Source organism: Triturus cristatus, chromosome 8, assembly GCF_964204655.1.
Source record: "Triturus cristatus chromosome 8, aTriCri1.1, whole genome shotgun sequence".
NCBI classification, from domain to species: Eukaryota; Metazoa; Chordata; class Amphibia; order Caudata; family Salamandridae; genus Triturus; species Triturus cristatus.
The window spans coordinates 1,543,942,176-1,543,962,864 of record NC_140591.1 but is presented as its reverse complement, the minus strand read 5'-3'; the positions used below and the strand labels follow the sequence as shown (position 1 = coordinate 1,543,962,864).

Sequence of the window (20,689 nt, the reverse complement as noted above, 5' to 3'; positions counted from 1 at the left end):
CTTCCGTAACAATACAATCAACCCTTTAGATGTATCCATACAGCACATCATATGCTATCTGCTCCATCTTCAAAGGTGTAACCTGGCGTACTCATCCATCCGTCTACACCTAGCAGCAATTGCTGCTTACTTGCAAAACAGACAGCATTTATCACTTTTCAGAGTGCCTGCTATTAAAGCCTTCATGGAAGGCCTTAAAAGAGTAATTCCGCCCAGGGCACCACCCTCACCTGTGTGGAATCTAAACGTAGTTCTTACAAGGCGAATGGGTCCGCCTTTCGAACCAATGCATAAATGTGAGCTACAGTTCCTTACTTGGAAACAGCTTTCCTCGTAGCCATCACTTCCCTTAGAAGGGTTAGCGAGATACAAGCATTCACTATACAAGAACCCTTTTTACAGATACATCACAGCAAGGTGATACTTCGCACAAATCCAAAATTTCTGCCCAAGGTCATTTCCCCCTTCCATCTTAATCAATCGGTGGAATTACCGTTTTTTTTCTCGCAACCTCAATCTGTTGCGGAAAGGGCTCTACATACACTTGATGTTAAAAGGGCTTTACTGTACTACATACAAAGAACGCAACCTTTCAGAAAGACTAAACAGTTGTTTGTCTCCTTCTCTCCACCGCATGAAGGTAACCCCATCTCAAAATCAGGGATAGCTAGGTGGATTGTAAAGTGCATACAAATTTGCTATCACAAAGCAAAAAGAACATTATCTGTTCCACCTAAAGCCCACTCTACAAGAAAGATAGGGGCTTCTATGGCTTTTCTAGGGAACATACCCTTAGATGACATCTGCAAAGCAGCCACATGGTCAACACCGCACACCTTCACAAAACATTACTGTGTAGACGTGCACTCCAAACAACAAGCTAGTGTGGGCCAGGCTGTACTAAAGACACTGTTTCAAACCACTGCAACGGATACCGGTGGTCGCCGCTAGGGTTGGGTACTGCTATATAATCTATGCACAGTGTATAATCTGCAGCTCATATGCCTCGAACGGAATATGCTACTTACCAGTATGCATCTGTTCTTGGCATGTAGAGCTGCAGATCTATACACGCCCACCCGCCTCCCCGGCTACCTGTATCCGTTCCAGTCTATCTTATTTAGATACAACACACATGGGTTTCTTTACTATTATCACTACGCTCCATCTTTTCCCTGCTGGCGAAAAACAATCTGAGGATGGAGCCGAAGCCCATGCGCAGTACGGACCGAAGGAGGAGTCACCGAACTCGTGACTTCCAAAGACTGTCCAAGAAGAAAAACAAACTGCAAACATCCGGGCCCAACACCAGATGGCTATCTATGCACAGTGTATAGATCTGCAGCTCTACATGCCAAGAACAGATGCATACTGGTAAGTAGCCTATTCCTTTTCAATCCTTAAGGTGCAATAGTGGCATACACAAGAGGAGAATCATGCAAAAGCTTTTTTACAAGACCAGTCATAAAAGGATTCCTAGAGGGAGCCAAAAAATTGCTCCGCCAAGAGCTGCACCCGTACTAACATGGAGCTTAAATATAGTACTTTTTCAAATGATGAAGAAACCCTTTGAACCCATGCATGCAGCAGACATCAAACATATCACCCTAAAGACAGCCTTACTCATTGCAATAACATCATTACGCCGAGTGGGTGAATTACAGGCCTTGACAATACAAGAGCCCTACTTACAAATCCACAAGGATAAAGTAATATTGAAAACCAACCCACATTTTCTGCCAAAGGTGGTATCTCAATATCACCTAAATCAAAACATTGTTTCTGGCTTTTGGAAGAACACTGGTAGCACAAACGCAGAAAGAAGCCTCCACACCTTGGATGTAAGGAGTGCATTGCTGTATTATTTACAGAAAACAGAAAAAATAAGGAAAACTAAGCAATTGTTTGTTTCATACTCTCATACCAACACAGGATCTGTGATTACAAAAGCAACCATTGCAAGATGGATAGTACAAGCTATTCAGGTCTGTTATAACACGGCCAAAGAGGAACCAACAGTGCAACCAACAGCGCACTCCACAAGAAAAAAGGGAGCAACGCTAGCTTTTAAGGCCAAATATACCGATTGATACCATCTGAGCAACAGCAACATGGGCATCATCACACACCTTCACGAAACATTGTATGGACATACAGATGAGCAAGGAAGCTCAAATTGGACAGAAGGCGCTCCAACACCTGTTTGCAAAGTCTTTCTTTCACCACAGCCTCCCCAAGAAGGGAGAAACCACTACATAATCTAATGCACAGCATGTGAATCCAGAAAGATCACGCTGCAAAACGAAATGGTTACTTACCGGTAGGAGTAGTTTTGCAGGTTGAAGAGTTTTCTGGATTCACATGCGACCCAACCAGCCTTCCCCTACAAGGACAGCAAACAGGTGGGGAAGTAAAAGACTATATCAGTGTTTATTAAAACCATCTCAAGGATTACAAACCAAAGGAAGACATGGAAAAAAAATCCAAAGATGACCCCCACACACCTCTACCTCCAGGATACCGTCTGACGTCACACAGGGGACGTACCTGGCACCAAATGGTGGTCGACGGCGACCAAAACAAGAACAAAGAAGAAAACAAGGACGATTCCAGACCCAACCACTAGATGGCAGAATAATGCACAGCATGGGAATCCAAAAGACTCTTCAAGCTGCAAAACTACTCCTACTGGCAAGTAACCATTTTGTTTTCCTTCCAAAGATCACCACTTCGGTTTTGTCTGAGTTGAGCATCCGACCATTGAATCTCATCCAGGTGGCTAGCATTAGCCATGCAGGTGATGAAGTTGTTTTTTGTCATGGGGTCCTGACCGACACTGATAGTATCAGTTGGGTGTTGTCAGCATAGAACAGTATGTTGTGCGATCTGATGCAGTCCTCCAGTGGGCATCCTATAGATGTTGAATAGGGTGGGAATTGAGAGATGGTCCTTTGAGGACTCCACAGATGGTTCTTGGCTCCTTACATGTAGGGTGGCGTGTTGAAGTAGGTTCGAGGCATGTGGGCTGCTGAATTCATATCTGTGCATAGATCGCCGCCTAGTGTTGGGTCCGGATGTTTGCACGTTGTTGTCCTGGAAGAGTCTTCGAAGTATCCTTGGATAGGTGACTCCTCCCCTGGACTACAGTGCGCATGGGCATCCTCTCCATCCTCAGATTGTTTTTCGCCATTGTGGCAGTGATGGAGTAGATACAGAAAGTGATGACCATGCTTGCAATAATTCTGAGAGCTGCAGCTGCGACAGGCGCCGGGGAGGAGGGAGGGCGATATGAATGTCAGCAGCCCTACATGCCAAGAACAGATGCATACTGGTAAGTAGCATATTCAGTTCGAGGCATGTGGGCTGCTGAATTCATATCTGTGCTCAAGTTAGGAAAAAATTTTGTCGAGGCCACAAGGCCTTTAGTTCGCGTCGGTACTGTTTATCGATCGGTTTTCGATACTCTCTGTTAGTTTACTAACTTTCAGCACCGACTTTGTTCGCATTTACCTGTCCATCAACTACTTCGACGATGGAATCGAGGACGCCGTTCAAAAGGTGTCCGGTATGTAATGCGAAGTACCCACACATCGACGTCCATCCGGTGTGCAACAAATGCCTTTCGCCGGACCACGACGAGTCGACATGTATGGCCTGTGCCCGGTTCCGTTCAAAGAAGACTCTGCGGAATCGTCGAGCGGCGAGGCTCGAAGCGCAGCACGCGGCACCGGCCCCAGCTGACATCTTCGACGACGCGGACGACGTCGAAGAAGTAGAAGTCTTACCCTCCAGTCCCGTTTCCGACCAAGAACCCGGATCGGACGAGGCCGACGAGTCACTCTTCCACAGAGGTGAAGACGACACCGAGGTAGGAGACGACGAGGAGGCCTTAGGGGCCGAAGAGAGTAGCTCCGATGATGAACAAGGCCTACCTGTTCAAACCGAGAATTCACCAGTGCCACAGACTATGGCTCCGGTCGAGGGATCGCCTTCGGGCCTTACCCGAGACCTATCACGCAGTCCTTCGGCCCCGCCCTCGGGCCCGGCCTCGGACGTTCAGCGGCAGCCATTACCGCTTAAACCAGCTGGTTTCCCTTCCACGAAACCGAAACCGAAAGCTGCTCAGGTTCCTACGAAACCGAAACTGAAAGTGGCGCTAGTCGGATCGAGGCCTTCAACACCTTCGACGCCGGCGCACCGTGTCGGCACCGACCGCACCAAGGGGGACTTCGGTGCCGAACTCGAGACGGGCGACATGGGAGTCGACAAACGGAAGAAGGCCATCGGCGCCGAAAGACCTGCTCGGTTACCGGCGTCGACGCCACCGACACCGAGGGCTGTCCCGCCTGCTACGCCTCGCAGCACTCCCTCGACGACACCGAAACCTCACGTGTCGAAGACGTCGACGGTGATCTCCGCACCTCGGCTCGATGCACCACGGGCGCAGAAGATATCTGCAGCCGCCTCGACGACCCTGGCGGGGGCCACGACCTCTAAGGCGCCCCGAGTACGGCCTGGCGCAATGCCGGGCTGCAAAACCAAGGCTGCCCTCCAGGACCAGTCGGGTTCGATCGATCCAGCGGTTTCGTCGGTGCCGACCAGCATTACCTTCGGCTTGCCTCCATCCACAATCCCGAAGGCGTTTCAACTCAGGACACAGGCCACCAAAACTGCGGTTACGCCTGTCGAGCCGTCTCCGTCACGCGTCATCGACGCCGACACTGGCAGGATGATTCTCCACGACCGAAGGATAACTTCGGAACCGCCATTGGAACCTTTCAGGATCCCGCTAAAGAGGAAGCTGCCTGTGGACACAGAACCTCTCCTGTATGAACCCTTTCATTCACCCTACCAGGATCCACACCGGGCCTCCCCCACACGCTCCGACACGGATGCATTGGAGGACTACATGGGTGAACAAGTCCCCTACCATGTGGACACGGACCCTGATGACCAGCAGGACCCTGACCAAACTTGGGGCGACCCTGCAGACCCCAGTGCACCTCTTGATGCACAGGACCCACAACTATATGGGGCAAAAACGTCACCCACAGAGGATACTGCGGCGTTCAACGCTCTGATTGAACGGGCGGCGAACAACCATGATGTACAGCTTCACTCTGATATCATCGAAGATGACTTTCTAATGGACACCTTTGCATCCTCAGAAAGACATGTAAAGACTCTGCCAATGTTGAAGGGGGTCCTTAAGCCAGCCACTGACATTTTCAGGGAACCCACCAGGGCACGAGTGATAAACCCCAGGATCGATAAGAAATACAGATCAGCACCTGGGGATCCTACTTACATCAGAGGACAATTACCACTCGACTCCATCGTTGTGGCGAATGCCCGCAAGAGGGCACACTCGCAGACAACGGGTGACGCTCCTCCCCCGGACAAGGAGTCCAAGGTGCTGGAGACCTCCGGCAAGCGAGTTGCCGCACAAGCTGCAAGCATATGGCGCATAGCTAACACTCAAGCGCTCCTCGCTCGCTACGATAGGGCGCACTATGACACAATGGAGCAACTCCTTCAACACCTCCCTGACCCCTACAAAGAAGGTGCAGAAATCCTTATCAGAGAGGGACAGCTACTCACAAATGCTGCCATCAAATGTGCACTAGACGCTGCTGACACGGCTGCCAGGGCCATCAACACTAGCGTCATCCTACGACGTCACGCCTGGCTACGTATCTCAGGATTCAAGCCTGAGGTACAAAACAATATACTTAATCAGCCCGTCAACCCCGACTTTTTGTTCGTGCCTGAGGTTTACGCCACCCTCGAGAAGATAAAAAAGGACACGGACACTGCAAAGTCCATGGGCGCCCTACAAACTCAGTCCTTTCGGAGCGGCTCCTTTCGTCGCCCCGGAAACAAGGGACCAGGCAGAGGACAGGGGTCACAACAAACATATAACAAGGGTAATACGCAGACCACCTACGATAAGAACACCCGAGGTGGCTATCGTGGCTCCAGTACCAAGGGCAGAGGACATGGCTACGGCAACACCAGGTCCTCCCCCAAGAACAAGCAGTGACGCCCTCTCCCTTCCTCCCGACCACATAACACCTGTCGGGGGAAGGCTACAACGGTTCCTGTCCACGTGGAACTCCATCACCACGGACAGGTGGGTCAAAGATATTATAAAATACGGTTACTGTCTGGAGTTAACTTCCACTCCACCCACAATACCACCAAGAAACCGTCCTATGTCCTCAGAGCACTTGACGCTCTTACAGCAAGAGGTAGAAAGTATGCTTCTAAAAGGCGCTATCTAGGTCGTACCCGTCCACGAGCGGGGCACGGGGGTTTACTCCCTCTACTTCTTAATTCCAAAAAAGGACGGGTCGCTCAGGCCTATATTAGACCTGAGACCCCTGAACCAGTACATTCTTTCGGAGCACTTTCACATGCTCACTCTACAGCAAGTCCTTCCGCTTCTCCAGCAGGGAGACTTCCTAGCATCACTGGACCTCAAGGATGCGTATTTTCACATACCCATCCACCCCTCACACAAAAAATACCTCAGGTTCACTGTTCAGGGGCAGCACTATCAGTTCAAAGTCCTTCCCTTCGGCGTGACAACAGCGCCCAGGGTTTTCACAAAGTGCCTAGCTACGGTGGCGGCACATTTACGGAGACAGCACATACACGTCTACCCCTACCTAGACGACTGGCTCGTTCAAGCGAGATCAGCCCAGCAATGTGCAAGCCACGTGTCCCGTACCATTCACCTTCTTCACAGTCTGGGATTCTCACTAAATTACCCAAAGTCTCATCTCCAGCCCGCACACGTACAACAGTACCTAGGTGCGACTATAGACACTCTGGCGGCCACAGCTCAGCCAAATTTAGTGAGGATCAACGGTATACAAACGCTGATCTCCAAGTTCAGACCCAACCACTCGCTTCCAGCGCGAGTGTTTATGCAGTTGATAGGCATGATGGCCTCCTGCATCTTCATAGTCCCGCACGCGAGATTACATATGCGCCCACTTCAGGAGTGCCTAGCACGTCAGTGGAATCAGGCTCAGGGACAGTTGAAAGACCTAGTGTTGGTGAGCGGTCGGGCATACAACTCTCTGCATTGGTGGAATCCACAAAACCTTTGCAAGGGCCGACCGTTCCAAGAGCCTGTTCCACAAATAGTACTGACAGCGGACGCGTCTCTCCAGGGATGGGGAGCTCATGTACTCCACTACACAGTGCAGGGACTATGGACGACACAACAGAAGAAGATGCACATCAACCTTCTGGAACTGATGGCAATCTTCCTGGCCATGAAGGCTTTCAAAGTACATCTGTGCAACAAGGTCGTGTTAATCCGGACGGACAACATGACCGCAATGTACTACATACAGAAGCAGGGAGGGACACACTCTCCACAGTTGTCTCATCTGGCTCAGAGCATGTGGAAGTGGGCCATTCAGAGGAACATGTTCCTCATGGCGGAACACCTCCCCGGCAAGGACAACCAGATGGCGGATCTGCTCAGCAGACACAGCCACCAGATGCACGAGTGGGAGTTACACCCATCGGTACTCCAACCGTACTTCCAGCAGTGGGGTCACCCAGAAATAGACCTATTCGCGACAAGCGAAAACGCAAAATGCCAAAGCTTCGCCGCCAGATTCCCACACCCGCAGTCGCAGGGCAATGCGATATGGATGAACTGGTCCGGCAAATTTGCGTACGCTTTTCCCCCAGCACCGTTGATACCGCTGGTGGCTCGCAAACTCCGACAACACTCCCTGACACTCGTCCTAGTTGCTCCCACGTGGGCACGCCAGCCGTGGTACACCACCTTCCTCGAACTTTCCGTGGTACCGCATCAAAGACTGCGGATCAAACCCGCGCATTTGACGCAGAACCATGGAGAGGTTCAGCACCCAGATCCGCAACAGCTGAACCTGGCGATCTGGCTCCTGAAGTCCTAGAGTTTGGCTATCTCAATCTGCCACCTGACTGTATGGACATCATCAAGGAGGCCAGGAGACCCACTACAAGAGCTTGCTATGCAGCCAAATGGAAACGGTTCGTCATTTATTGCGGTAATAATGACATTAACCCGCTGGACGCATCCATCCACAACATCATATGTTACCTCTTACACCTATACCGATGCAATCTGGCGTACACCTCTATACGTGTCCATTTGACCGCAATATCAGCCTATCTGCAAACCAGGCAGCACCTCTCTCTCTTCAGAGTGCCTGCCATTAAAGCATTCTTGGAAGGACTCAAACGAGTCATTCCACCTAGTCACCCACCGGCTCCAATGTGGAACCTCAACTTGGTCCTCACACGCCTGATGGGTCCACCCTTTGAACCTCTACACTCATGCGAGATTCAATTCCTTACCGGGAAAGTAGCCTTCCTGGTAGCGATCACTTCCCTAAGAAGAGTTAGTGAACTCCAGGCACTAACCGTTCAAGAGCCATTTATTCAGGTTCACGCCAACAGGGTCGTACTACGTACCAACCCCAAATTCATGCCCAAGGTAATATCGCAGTTCCACATGAACCAGACTATTGAACTGCCCGTTTTCTTCCAAAACCCACAAACTGTTGCAGAGAGGGCATTACATACACTAGATGTACGGAGGGCCCTCATGTACTACATCGACAGGACTAAACCCTTCAGGAAGACAAAACAACTATTCGTTGCCTTTGCCCCACACCACAAAGGTAACGCCATCTCCAAAGCAGGGATAGCCAGATGGATAGTTAAGTGTATTCAAATCTGTTATCAAAAGGCAAAACGCACATTAACTATTCCACCACGAGCCCACTCAACACGCAAGTTGGGGGCTTCCATGGCCTTCCTAGGAAATATTCCCCTGCATGATATATGCAGAGCAGCCACATGGTCCACTACACACACGTTTACAAAACACTATTGCGTAGATGTGCAGTCAAAACAGCAGGCAGCTGTAGGACAGGCTGTTCTCAAAACACTTTTTCAGACCGCTGCAGCTGGCACGGGTAGCCGCCGCCAATAGAGGGCACTGCTATGTATTCTATGCACAGATATGAATTCAGCAGCCCACATGCCTCGAACTGAATATGCTACTTACCAGTATGCATCTGTTCTTGGCATGTAGGGCTGCTGACATTCATATCGCCCTCCCTCCTCCCCGGCGCCTGTCGCAGCTGCAGCTCTCAGAATTATTGCAAGCATGGTCATCACTTTCTGTATCTACTCCATCACTGCCACAATGGCGAAAAACAATCTGAGGATGGAGAGGATGCCCATGCGCACTGTAGTCCAGGGGAGGAGTCACCTATCCAAGGATACTTCGAAGACTCTTCCAGGACAACAACGTGCAAACATCCGGACCCAACACTAGGCGGCGATCTATGCACAGATATGAATGTCAGCAGCCCTACATGCCAAGAACAGATGCATACTGGTAAGTAGCATATTCATTTCTGGATTAGGGTGGAGTGGGAGACCTTGTCTAAGGCTGCTGAGAGATCGAGCAGGATGAGGTCTGCTGTTTCTCCTCTGTTGTGGATCATTCTGATGTCATTTGTGGGGATGAGGGTAGTATCAGTGCTGTGATTGGGTCTGAAGCCTGACTGCATGGTTTCTAGGAGTTAGTGTGCATCGAGGTAGTGGGTGAGCTCTTCTTGATGGATTTCTCCATGACCTTGGCTGAAAAGGGCAGTTGAGGGATTAGTCAATAGTTTGCTTGTTGGATGGGGGGGGGGTCTGCTGTCAGTTTCTTTAGAAGTGCATTGACTGCCGCATGTTTGCAGACCTCCAGGCATGTCGCAGTGATGAAAGTATTCAGGATGCTGGTGAGTATGTTTCTGATTATCAACAAGCCCATAATATAGATGTGGTGGGGGCAGGGGTCCATTGATGCCCCAGCGAGGATGGTCCCCATGATGTTGGCTGTCTCTACCATGGTGAATGTTTCCCATGTAGTCAAGGTGTTACTGAGGTCGTTTGTAGTGGGGTGGAGGTGAGGCTGCAGGTGTTCAGTTGACGGTACATATGGTTGTCGATGGCTTGGATCTTGTTGCTGAAAAATTCATAGAGGTTATCACATAGTTCTTGCACAAGGGGGTGATGCTGTTTGTGGTGGGAGCTGGTGTGGTGAAGTCTATGACGATGGTGAAGATTTCTTTACAGCTATTGGAACTGTTATCTGTGGGCTCTGCAAGGGCCGCCTCCTTAGTTTCTCTGGTCTGCTTTTAGTAGGGTCTGAGTGCTGCTTTGTAAATGTTCTAGTCAGTTTTTGTGGTATGTTTTCCATCGTCTTCCCAGTTGTTTGCAGTGTTTCGGTTGAGCGAAGTTCCTCAGTGTACCAGCTAGCCTGCTTCTGGGTTCTCTTTTGGTTGTGTTGTTTTCGGGTGCCAGGAAATTTGTGCATTCTGTGATTCACTCGTCAAGCTGTTTGATATCTGTTTTCACGTCACCAGTGGTGTTAGGCCGGCTCATGCATGGGTGTGTGGGACCAATTAGATTCAATGATGCAACTCCAGCTGTGTCTGACCAGGCTGGTGGTTGTGGGTATTGATGGTGAGTGATGTTGATTTTGAAGTGGTCGATGGCGTAATCAATCCAGCTGAGAGGTGTGGTGCTGTGATTTTGATGCAGTTGAAGGTGGCGAAGACTAGGTCAAAGCTGTGTCCAGCGAAGATTGTGGACTTCCTATGGACCATGAATCTTTCACTTTATGCATAAATGGTACGTATGACTACCTAATTAGTGATATGCCTGCCACGGTATCTGTGAGTGGCACTAAGCTTCCCCTTCTCTCATGTAGTCAATATTCTGTGCTTCTGGAAATTAAACTAAAACAAAAATTAGGATTACGGTTGTAGCAGGTGTGCGGTTCTGATGGCAAAAGAATGCAAATTAGATCTATAAAATAGTAGAAAGAGGTTTGCAATTCAAATATCTTGCTATGGCATTATCTCAGAGACCTGAAATGAGCAGCATTTATTCTATCAAAGTCCAGAGAAGTCTGAAAGAGAAGCAAAGTCAAACCTAAGATTTTCAGTTAAATTAGAAAATAACAACTTTCAATTACGGGGAAACTTTTTTTAAGGCCTAAGTAGGCGTGGTTGGGCCCCAACGCCACAATAGCAAGCCTTGGCGTACTTGAAACATGCTTCTGGGTGGATAACCTAATGCATAACAACAACCCTTCCGGAGTCTTGTTACTCTTGTAGCACGCGAAGATCAGAATAAAGCAAGCAGTGGCTAATGATTGAAAATGTAATAGTCTGTGAAATCGAATCATTTTGACATGTGCTAGAAACACATGCCCAAACTTGATTTTTGGTAATTCCTTAATAGGCTTGTCGTTTCAGTTATTAATAAGACAGTAGTGTATCTGATGATTTGTGCATAATCTATTGCTAAAAGAAATCCTATTGTGGGGAAACTGCTGCTGTTTTTCCAAGAAGAAGAAATGGAGCAAATTTCGATTCTCCATATCAGCCAAGATAGGAAAACACAAATTAAGACTGTAGGACATGTAAAAGGAAAGTATGGAAAGAAGGGGCAAAAATATGTTCCGTCCTTCAAGTATAATAACTAAAATGAACACTTATTGTCTGCAGTGGGCAGTCCTCTTTATCCCTGATTGGAGTATGGTAAAACAAAGTAACATCCCAAGGACACCACTATAAATAGCAATACAGTTAAATACCTGCCCTTTCTACTTCCTTAATTCCCTTATATGTGCTCTTTTCATTCCTTGACCTTCATCTTCCTTCATGATCTAATCTACGCACTCCACTCTTTCATTTACTATCACCCATGCCTGTATTGGAAACTCCAGGTGGTCATTTTTGCTATGTATTGTGTGCTAACTACTACCTGTATTTCAACTCCGTTGCCTTTTTCTTATCTCTTCATTTTCTTCCCTCTAAAGTATTCTCATCATTTTTTATGCTGTTAAAGCCATGTCTGCCTAATTTGTCATAAAGATTAATACAGACTGCAGGCTACATTCACAGTGGTATTGGGTGTGAATACAGACGCAGGCTACAGTTGCAGTGGTCGTCAGAGCTTAAATGTCCGCAGGAGACTTACAGTGACTCTCTTACATCCTGAGCAATGTTTGCTGCAAATTCTCCTTAACTCCAGAGAGCAGCTTCTTCTTAGCATCAGTACTCCAGAGTTTGATCTCCCATTTGCCCATTTAATCCCAGCGTGAATTTTTTTTTTTTTTTTGAAACCGTTTATTACAAAATTCAAAAAATATAAAAAGATGGGCCTACAACCTTCAGGCCGGCCGCTAGCAAGCAAGAGGAGCATGTGATACAAACAATAGCACGCATGCCGCGGCAAAGGGAAATGCACAGGAGTTAGAAGCGGTGGTAGCCACACCATTCGGACCCCACATAACGGTTTCATTTTAATATAAACAACAACAAAAAACAAGTCCACAAGGCAACCCACAATCGGAAACAGCGGCATGTGCTCCCCTAGAGGGGGGACCCTACCAATCCATAGGAGTATCAAGGGGGGGAAAAGGTCAAGACTGGGATTAGGTGGACTCAGTGCCCGGAACCGGGGAGATAAGCTGGCTAAGGGGACGGGGCCGGTGACAGATCGGGCAATAACGGCGGGGTACAGATTCCCCCACGGTAGGCGTTCCAGGGGCCCCATACGTTCACCCATGTCCCAGGCTTACCTCTCGCAACATACACCACCTTTTCCCGAAACATGCACCAATCCATGTTATCCTTCCATGCCGAGACAGTCGGCGACCTCTGGGAACCCCACAATTGAGCAATGTCACGTTTGGCCACCATATATCCCAGAGTCACCCACCGCGTCTGCGGCACCGAGTAGTCTGTGGGCTCCCACACATTCAGAAGGCATCTCCTCGCTTCGGGCAGCAGCGACACACACGTTGCCACCCGCAGGACCTCATGCACACCACGCCAGAATCGCTCCACCTCCGGGCACTCCCACAAAATATGGAGAAAGGTCCCCAAAGAACCACACCCACGCTTACACAAGCCGTCCACAGCATAGCCCATACGCAGTAGCCTTGGCCCCGTAACATAGACCCTATGGAGTATCTTGAGCTGGACGAAGCGAAGGCGGGCCGGTATGGCCACCTCTTTCGGGGAGGCCACCGCAGATACCCAGTCCTCGTCATCCAGCTCCAATCCATCGGCCACCCATGCCTCACGAAGGTTGAACAGCAGTCCCGAGCGGTCATTGATAAGTTTTTTATAGATTAATGAAATCGTGCTGTCCGGTACATGTCCATCTAGCACCCTATCCTCCAGAGGGGAATACTCCGGGATGGAGGCAACGTCCGGGAATACGGAGCATAACGCATGACGGATCTGCATATACCGAAAGTACTCCCTGTCCTGCAACTGGAATTCTGTCCGTAGCATCTCGAACGTTTTGAATCCCCCCGTCGTCCAGAGATCACCCACCCTGCTGATGCCCATCATGTCCCACTTCTCAAAGCCCTTCGAGGTCCACAGGGAGCCCAACTGCTCAGATGCGTATAGTGGCCACGCCCGGGTCAAACGATCTTTCCACCCCATCGCCACATTAGCCGCGTGCCACACTCGTACCATGACACGCGTGGGGCCCGTCAGACGTGCGTCAAGCGAGCTGGAGAAAAGCGCTCTGTTATAATCACCACCCGGCAGTAACATCTTATCCATTTCAAAGGCCGGGTTTAGAGCGGGCCCGTACAGGCCGTGATTAATTGCAGCCAGCTGGGAGGCCCAATAATACCGTTTGATATCCGGGAGGGCAATCCCCCCGTCATACCACGGGAGCATCAGCTTCGCCAGGGCGATACGCGGTCTACCCTCCCAGAACAGTCGGCGCTGCAAACTCTCCACCTCGCGAAAGTAGCGCGCCGGGACGATGTCCATTGTGTTCTGCAGAGCGTACAGGAAACGCGGCAGCGACATCATCTTAAACAATGCCGCCCGGCGAGAGCGGCAAGCGCCTCCAACGCGCGACATCCTCCTTCAGGCGCTGGAGGGGGGGAAGCAAGTTCTGACTATATCGGGCCTCCGCGTCCAGGGTAATGAAGACACCCAGGTATCGAAATCCCCGCGGGGCGATCTGGATAGGACAGCCCCGCGGAAGGATAGGATCCTCCCCAGAGAGAACATAGACGCACGATTTAGCCCAGTTGATGACAAGGCCGGAGTTAAGACCAAATTAATGCAATACATCAACCAGTACTATCAGTGATTTACGTGGAGAAGCCAGATATAGAAGAATATCGTCAGCGTATAGAGATACGCGGTCCTCATACTCGGGGGTCCAGTGGAGACCACGAATAGAAGGTTCCCACCGCAGCCACTCCGCCAGGGGCTCCAAGGCGAGCGCGAAAAGGAGCGGCGATAACGGGCAGCCCTGCCGCGTGCCCCTTCCCAGCTCGAACGGAGCCGACACTCTACCGTTCACAACCACCTGCGCCAGCGGGCCAGAGTACAACAATTTTACCCAACTGATGAATCCTGGGCCAAACCCAAACTTCGCGAGCGTCGCCCAAATATAAGGCCATTCAAGTGTGTCAAACGCCATAGTGGCGTCCAGGGACGCCAAAATGGCCGGCTCCCGTATGAACGGGACACGGGCGAGCACCCCATGCAAACGCCGCAGGTTAAGCGCCGTGTTGCGATGAGGGATAAAGCCGGACTGATCCTGGTGAATCAGGTCACACACTACGCCGACCAGCCGATTGGCCAACACCTTGGCGAGGATTTTGGGCTCCGCATTCAATAGCGAAATAGGCCGGTAGGATGTGACCCGGTCCCGTGGCCTCCCCTCCTTATGGATAACCACAATAGTAGCTAAACGCTGGTCTAGCGGGAGGCAACCCGTCGAGTGGGCCGCGAGGAACATAGCACGGAGATGCGGCGCCAGCGTATCCGGTCGCAGTTTATACAACTCGATGGGAAGACCATTAGGACCCATGGCCTTGCCGGAAGCGACCGAACGTATGGCGAGGGCAATTTCCTCGGAAGTTGGAGCGGCGTCCAACGACACTCTGTCCTCCTCCGAAAGGGAAGGCAGCGCGATATCCCTGAGCAGGGCATGGGAATCCTCTTCAGAGCGGGAGGACACCGGGGAGTACACTCCACGGAAATAGTCTGCAAAGCAGGAGACAATTTCTTCTGGGTCAGTGACACACACACCATTCTGTTTCTCAATCAACGGGACAACTCGACTCGCTCTCTCCTTTTTGTCCAGCCACGCAATCAATTTACCAGCCTTATCACCCACATCATATAGTCTCCCCTGTTGCTCTCTACTGAGGCCCCTGGCCGCCTCCGTAACGAGGGCCTAATAGGCCGCTTGCTTGAGTCGGAGAACATGTAATTTGTCATCCGTCACTCCACATTCTAGATCACCCTCCAACTCGGTTATCTCAGCTTCAACACGGGTCACCTCCTCCCGCTCGCGCCTCCGGGAATGGGAAATAAGGGACAAGCTCCGGGAATGGGAAATAAGGGACAAGGCCTCTCCCCGGAGTACCGTCTTGAACGCCTCCCACAGTGAGACAGCCGATGACACAGACCCCACATTCTCGTCAAAGTAGCGCTTAAGGGATTTAACCAGCTCTGCGCGAATGGTGGGGTCACGCAGGTACCAGGGATTAATCGGGACCACCCTACCCTCTCCCCTCGGAAGAATATCAAAGTGCAACAAGAGCGGGGAGTGGTCCGAAATACCCCGTGCCAAATGGCGCACCTCCCCTATCCTCCCCACATGCGCCGCCGGAACCAGGACATAATCTAGTCGTGAGAGACTACCATGAGCCCCTGAATGGAAGGTGTACTGTAGCTGCGTGGGATGTTTCAGACGCCAACAATCCACCAGCCCCAGGGTATCCAAGAGGCCAGACAACCACGCCTGGGCACGGGGGAGGTCCCTAGGGGGGGTGACGATCCACAGTTCCGGAAACCACAGCATTAAAATCCCCCCCCCACCACTAGAATCCCTTCCGGAAGGCCAAGGAGGAGGCGCCCCAGATCCGCAAAGGTGGTCGTCTGCAGCCCCGGCGGGACATAAACAGACACAAAAACGACCACTCTGCCCTCCATTCTACCCACCACAACCGTGTAACGTCCCCTGTCGTCATGGACCACCTCATCAATCTCCAACGGGAGTGAGTTCTTAACCAGAATACCCACACCCCTTGAACCAGACGTGAAGCCCGAATGGGCCACAAGGACCACACCTCGTTTTATCCTGTCCCCCAATCCATTAACATTCCAGGACAACAGACTCAGTCCCCTACCCCCCATCATAAACAGAAGCCATCACTCGTCCCCCAGAGAGCACTTTAGAAGTAACACAACGATACTTTTGCCTTGTGGTATAAACGGACAACACCCCACCCCAACCCACCCACCCCAACAAAACTCCCCCCTCCCTGCACCCCTGCATGAGCCCAGACAGCCCCCCCAACTTGCAGTGTGCCTGTCGCCCCTATATAATGAAACTAGCTAGACCCCCTAGAGGAGGAAAGAGTACCCCTTCTAGACCCCACACAACCTCCAAGGGAGGGGAAAGAACAAAGACAGAAGCTTGGTCGAAAGTGGCATCATAGTCGTCCAGAGTGAGGCCCAATATCAACCCCTCAGGCCCGATCCAGTGGGCCGTCTCCTCCCGCCGCCCCCCCCCCCCACCATCTCGATCACTACCCCCAGACAGTGTGTCCAGCCAGTCTCCGGCCGCTTCGGGACGATCAAAAAAGTGCGTGCGACCATCCACCTCTACCCGCAGCTTGGCCGGGAAGATCATGGCGTATTTTAAGGTCATGTCCCGGAGCCGGCGCTTGACACCCAGGAAACTCAGTCTCTGCTTCTGGACCGCTTGGGTAAAATCGGGATAAAAGTTCACCTCCATATTTTCCAGCTTAAGCGGCCCTTGCAGTCTGGAGGCCTGCAAGATCGCGTCCCTGTCCCGAAAGTTAAAAATCCGGGCACTGAGAGGCCGCAGAGGGGCTCCGACCTTCGCCTTCCCCCGGGAACTCTGTGGGCCCTCTCCACGGCAAAGAATTTACTCAGTCCCCGAGGCTGGAGATGGGTAGCGATCAGGTCCTCTACAAAAAGATCCGCCGCCGCCTCCTCCCGTCCCTCGGGTACTCCGATGATGCGGATGTTATTCCTCCGGGCCCGACTCTCGGAATCCTCCAGGCGCCGGTCCATAAGCGCACTCGCCTGACGAAGTCGGTGCACCTCCGTTTGGAGGGCCGCCACCTCAGTCGTGAGGCCCGACGCGGTTCGGGACAAAGAATCAACCCGGTCGTTGGTTTTGGAGAGATCAGCCCTCACCAGGCCGACATCCACGAGGACCGCGTCGATCTTATGCGCCAAGGTGTCGAACCGCTGGCCCACCGAGGCCTTCATCTCAGCAATGGCGCCCATGACGTCTTGCAGAGTCAGATCCGTGGGCAAATCTGGGGCATCAGGGGGGCCCTCAGAGGACTTGTGCGGGCCGCCGGGAGATCCCCTCTGGAGGGTATAGCGGTCCATGATGTTGGCCTGATGGACGGCGCCACGCCGGGTTGACTTGGTCTTCGACCGATCCCCGTCTTGTTTCGTGGCCATCGTCACGGGTCACACACCCGCACCAGCAACGCTGTAGAGGGCAGGCGACCAAGGCCACGAGCTCCGGGGGGCCACCCCAGGTCGGCGGGGTGGGTCGCAGCCGGCAGGCAGGCAGGGTCTCCCAGCGAGGCCACACCAACACAAAGAGCTCACTTGCAGAGACGGCAAGGGGGTGCGAAAGTGAAAGCGAAAGTGCGGGGTACGCGACTCGCCAGGCCCATCCCGCTGTTGTTGTTCACTTTGCCACTGGGTCACCCCCTAGCGCAAATCCGGGGTCCGGCAAGAAGTAGGCCGCAAACTTCAATCGGTGCTCACTCCGGTACCCGAAGTCCGATTCGAGAACGGGGAACTGGTACCACCTCAGCTCAGGCTCACCGACACAGTCCCCTCAACCGAGGCAGGATGAAGACACGATAAACGTAGGAGGTTGCGGAGGTCCTCGGGAGCCTCGCACCTACGCGGCCATCTTGGTTGCGCGCTAGGCTCCTCCTCCCCAGCGTGAATTTTTACTATACTTTGATCTGCCTGTTTGACTAGCAGTAGCGATAGGTGGTGTGTTCCCCTATGTTACTGTAACACAAGTTGGGGAAAGTTGTCAGGCTTCTCCTGTGACTGATGCCATCCTAGGGAAATCTTGCACTGAGTTTCTTACACATATTTTCACACTCTTGGCTTACAAAACATAGGTTTACAATTTTTTTGTTTTTGTTTCTTACCCCCTTTTTTGGTTTCGGGAAACAGGCTGGAAGAGAAGAACTCTGATTTACATGGGAGTCTGATATCCTTTTTAGGAGAAAGATGGGTTAATTCTCAAAACAACAGTGTTCATATGCAATAAGTCGCAAGGTTTATGAGAACATAATATCTTCATCTTACTAACTTGAACTGAAGGCAGCTACAAAGGTTTCCTTCTAGGAGAGGTGCTGATTTGTGCAAAAGGTAGACCTAGCAGCTTTGTAAGGACAGTATTCAACACTTAAGGCAGAGACTGCTTTCTGCTGAGAGAATAGACTTTCCCAAGCAACTGTAGGGAGTCCGTCATCAATATGTCTGTTTAAAAGGTTGTCTACTCACCTTCAAGTTATGGCAGTTGCTAAGTGAATATAGATTTACCCCAGATGTACAATGTGTACCACTTAAAAGCATACACTATTCTGGTGAATGTCTTCGTTGCGTTTGGCTTTTAATGAGAATATTTATACAATCTGGTGCAAATACATTTTTCCATACTCTAAATATTTGGGGTGGATTGGGAGATTTTATTGTATGTATTTTATTTCACTTGTACAGTCCTACTTTCCTTACGCGTAATAAAAGTCCTTTTTGTTGGGTGTTGTATGTGAGACTGGACACTTTTGGGTGTAATTATTGTTTTGAACTCAATCCAAGTTTCAGACTTACTTCCACCTCCTCCCCCCTCCTGGAATAAGCCTTGATGGTTCAGTGCAACTACCTTTTATAGAGCAAGGTTTGCAGATGGAGTAACTAGGGCAAACCAATTAAATTATCAGGTTACCACACAAGACCTAGAAAGAGGTGTCTCTATTTAGCTTTCTCTCAGTAGCCTTCCTCGGCCCATCTAGAGCCAGCCTAGAAGTTTGATGGCGCCTTCAAAAAGACTTGAACCCACAAAGTCTGAGTGCACACCTTTTTACCATAGTAATTGTTCTATAAATGCATTTTTTATTGTCTCGAACTGTGGCTTATTTTGACCAATTAATGTGCGTGCATGTGTTTGCATGTGGAGTATTATGTGTGATGATATGAATTATGGCTGTTATAGCAGAGATTGGGGTCTGAGGTGGTCCCATATTCCTATTTTTAATGGATTTCAATTGGTTTTAGATTGCAGGTAATATTAAAAAATTAATAATACTGTCATTGCATATCCCGACCTGGTTGTACAAATATTGTTTAATGTTGATAGCTGTAGCCATATTAGTTATTTCCGTACCAAAACCTTGATTTTTATGTTCTTTCCTTTGCAATTTGCTTTTTTATGAGATTGTCGTTATTTTGCAAAATATCAATGCTTTATACTTTAAAGTTTTAAATATACTGTCAACATGTTTTAATATTGCTATTTAATCATTACAAAAATATGTATGTTCAAAATATATCAAAATATTTGCTAATGATATGTATGTATAGTTGTATGATCTCAAATACATTATATGAAATACTTTGACAAAAAATCACTTTGGTGCCTATTTAAAAGATGTTCTAAAATAACATACATAGCTTCTAAAGTAACATATAAAAATATTTAAATTAAGCCATAAAATATCTTAAAGTAACCATTAGGTAGCCTTCATATAAATTTCTGTACATTTACCGAACCCTTACACACCTTAAAAATACCTTTCCATTTAGCATTACCTTAGCAATATGATAAAATTATATTTAAAAACATCTTTTAAAAGACATTGAGAAACGTTATAATAGCATAGAGAATGACAGTAAACTCTCAATAGCAATGGTGTCCTAGAAACTTATAATAATGCAGCTCAAAGTTAGAACTGTTTAAGTATCTACAAGTGTAAACCTAAAGTTATTATTTACATTCTTTAAAGCTAGCCTACTTTACGCACAGTCCAGACTTCACACTGGAACACGGATTGGGGTGGAATCTCAAACAGATATTTCAGTATTATAATGTCACCTTTTAGTTTTTTTGCTAGATTGCAAGATTATGTAGAAGACTGCAAGGGGTGGCATTGTGTGCACCTTATGTCTAGTGGTGGAAATGTGATTCCATCAATCATTTCTGTTTCACTTATAAGACATGAAGCAGTGTCAAGTTTTGGCCACATTGTGATGTGTTTTCCATGTCATAATGGGGAGAGGAATTGGTCTAACGGTTAGGGCGCTCGACCTCGGACCTGGGGGAACTGGGTTCGAGTCTCGGTAACAACGCTAAAACATCTTGTGATTCTGGGCAAATCACTTAATCTCCCCGTGCCTAACAATTTTTAAAAAAAAAATGAATGTGTGTCCTCATGTAACGTAACTGGTGCTATGTAAAGCGCTCTGATACCTGATTGGATTCGGGTCAAGTTCGCGCTATATAAAACTCTGCAACAAAAAAATTTGGCCAACAGACCATGCTC

General features: G+C 49.6%; 1 protein-coding gene across 2 annotated transcripts in view; it reads left to right on the top strand.

The window, feature by feature from the left end:
* RNF121 (ring finger protein 121) overlaps positions 1-20,689 on the top strand; it is a 326,737-nt gene that overhangs the window by 210,704 nt on the left and 95,344 nt on the right. The gene's annotated exons all lie outside the window — the stretch shown is intronic.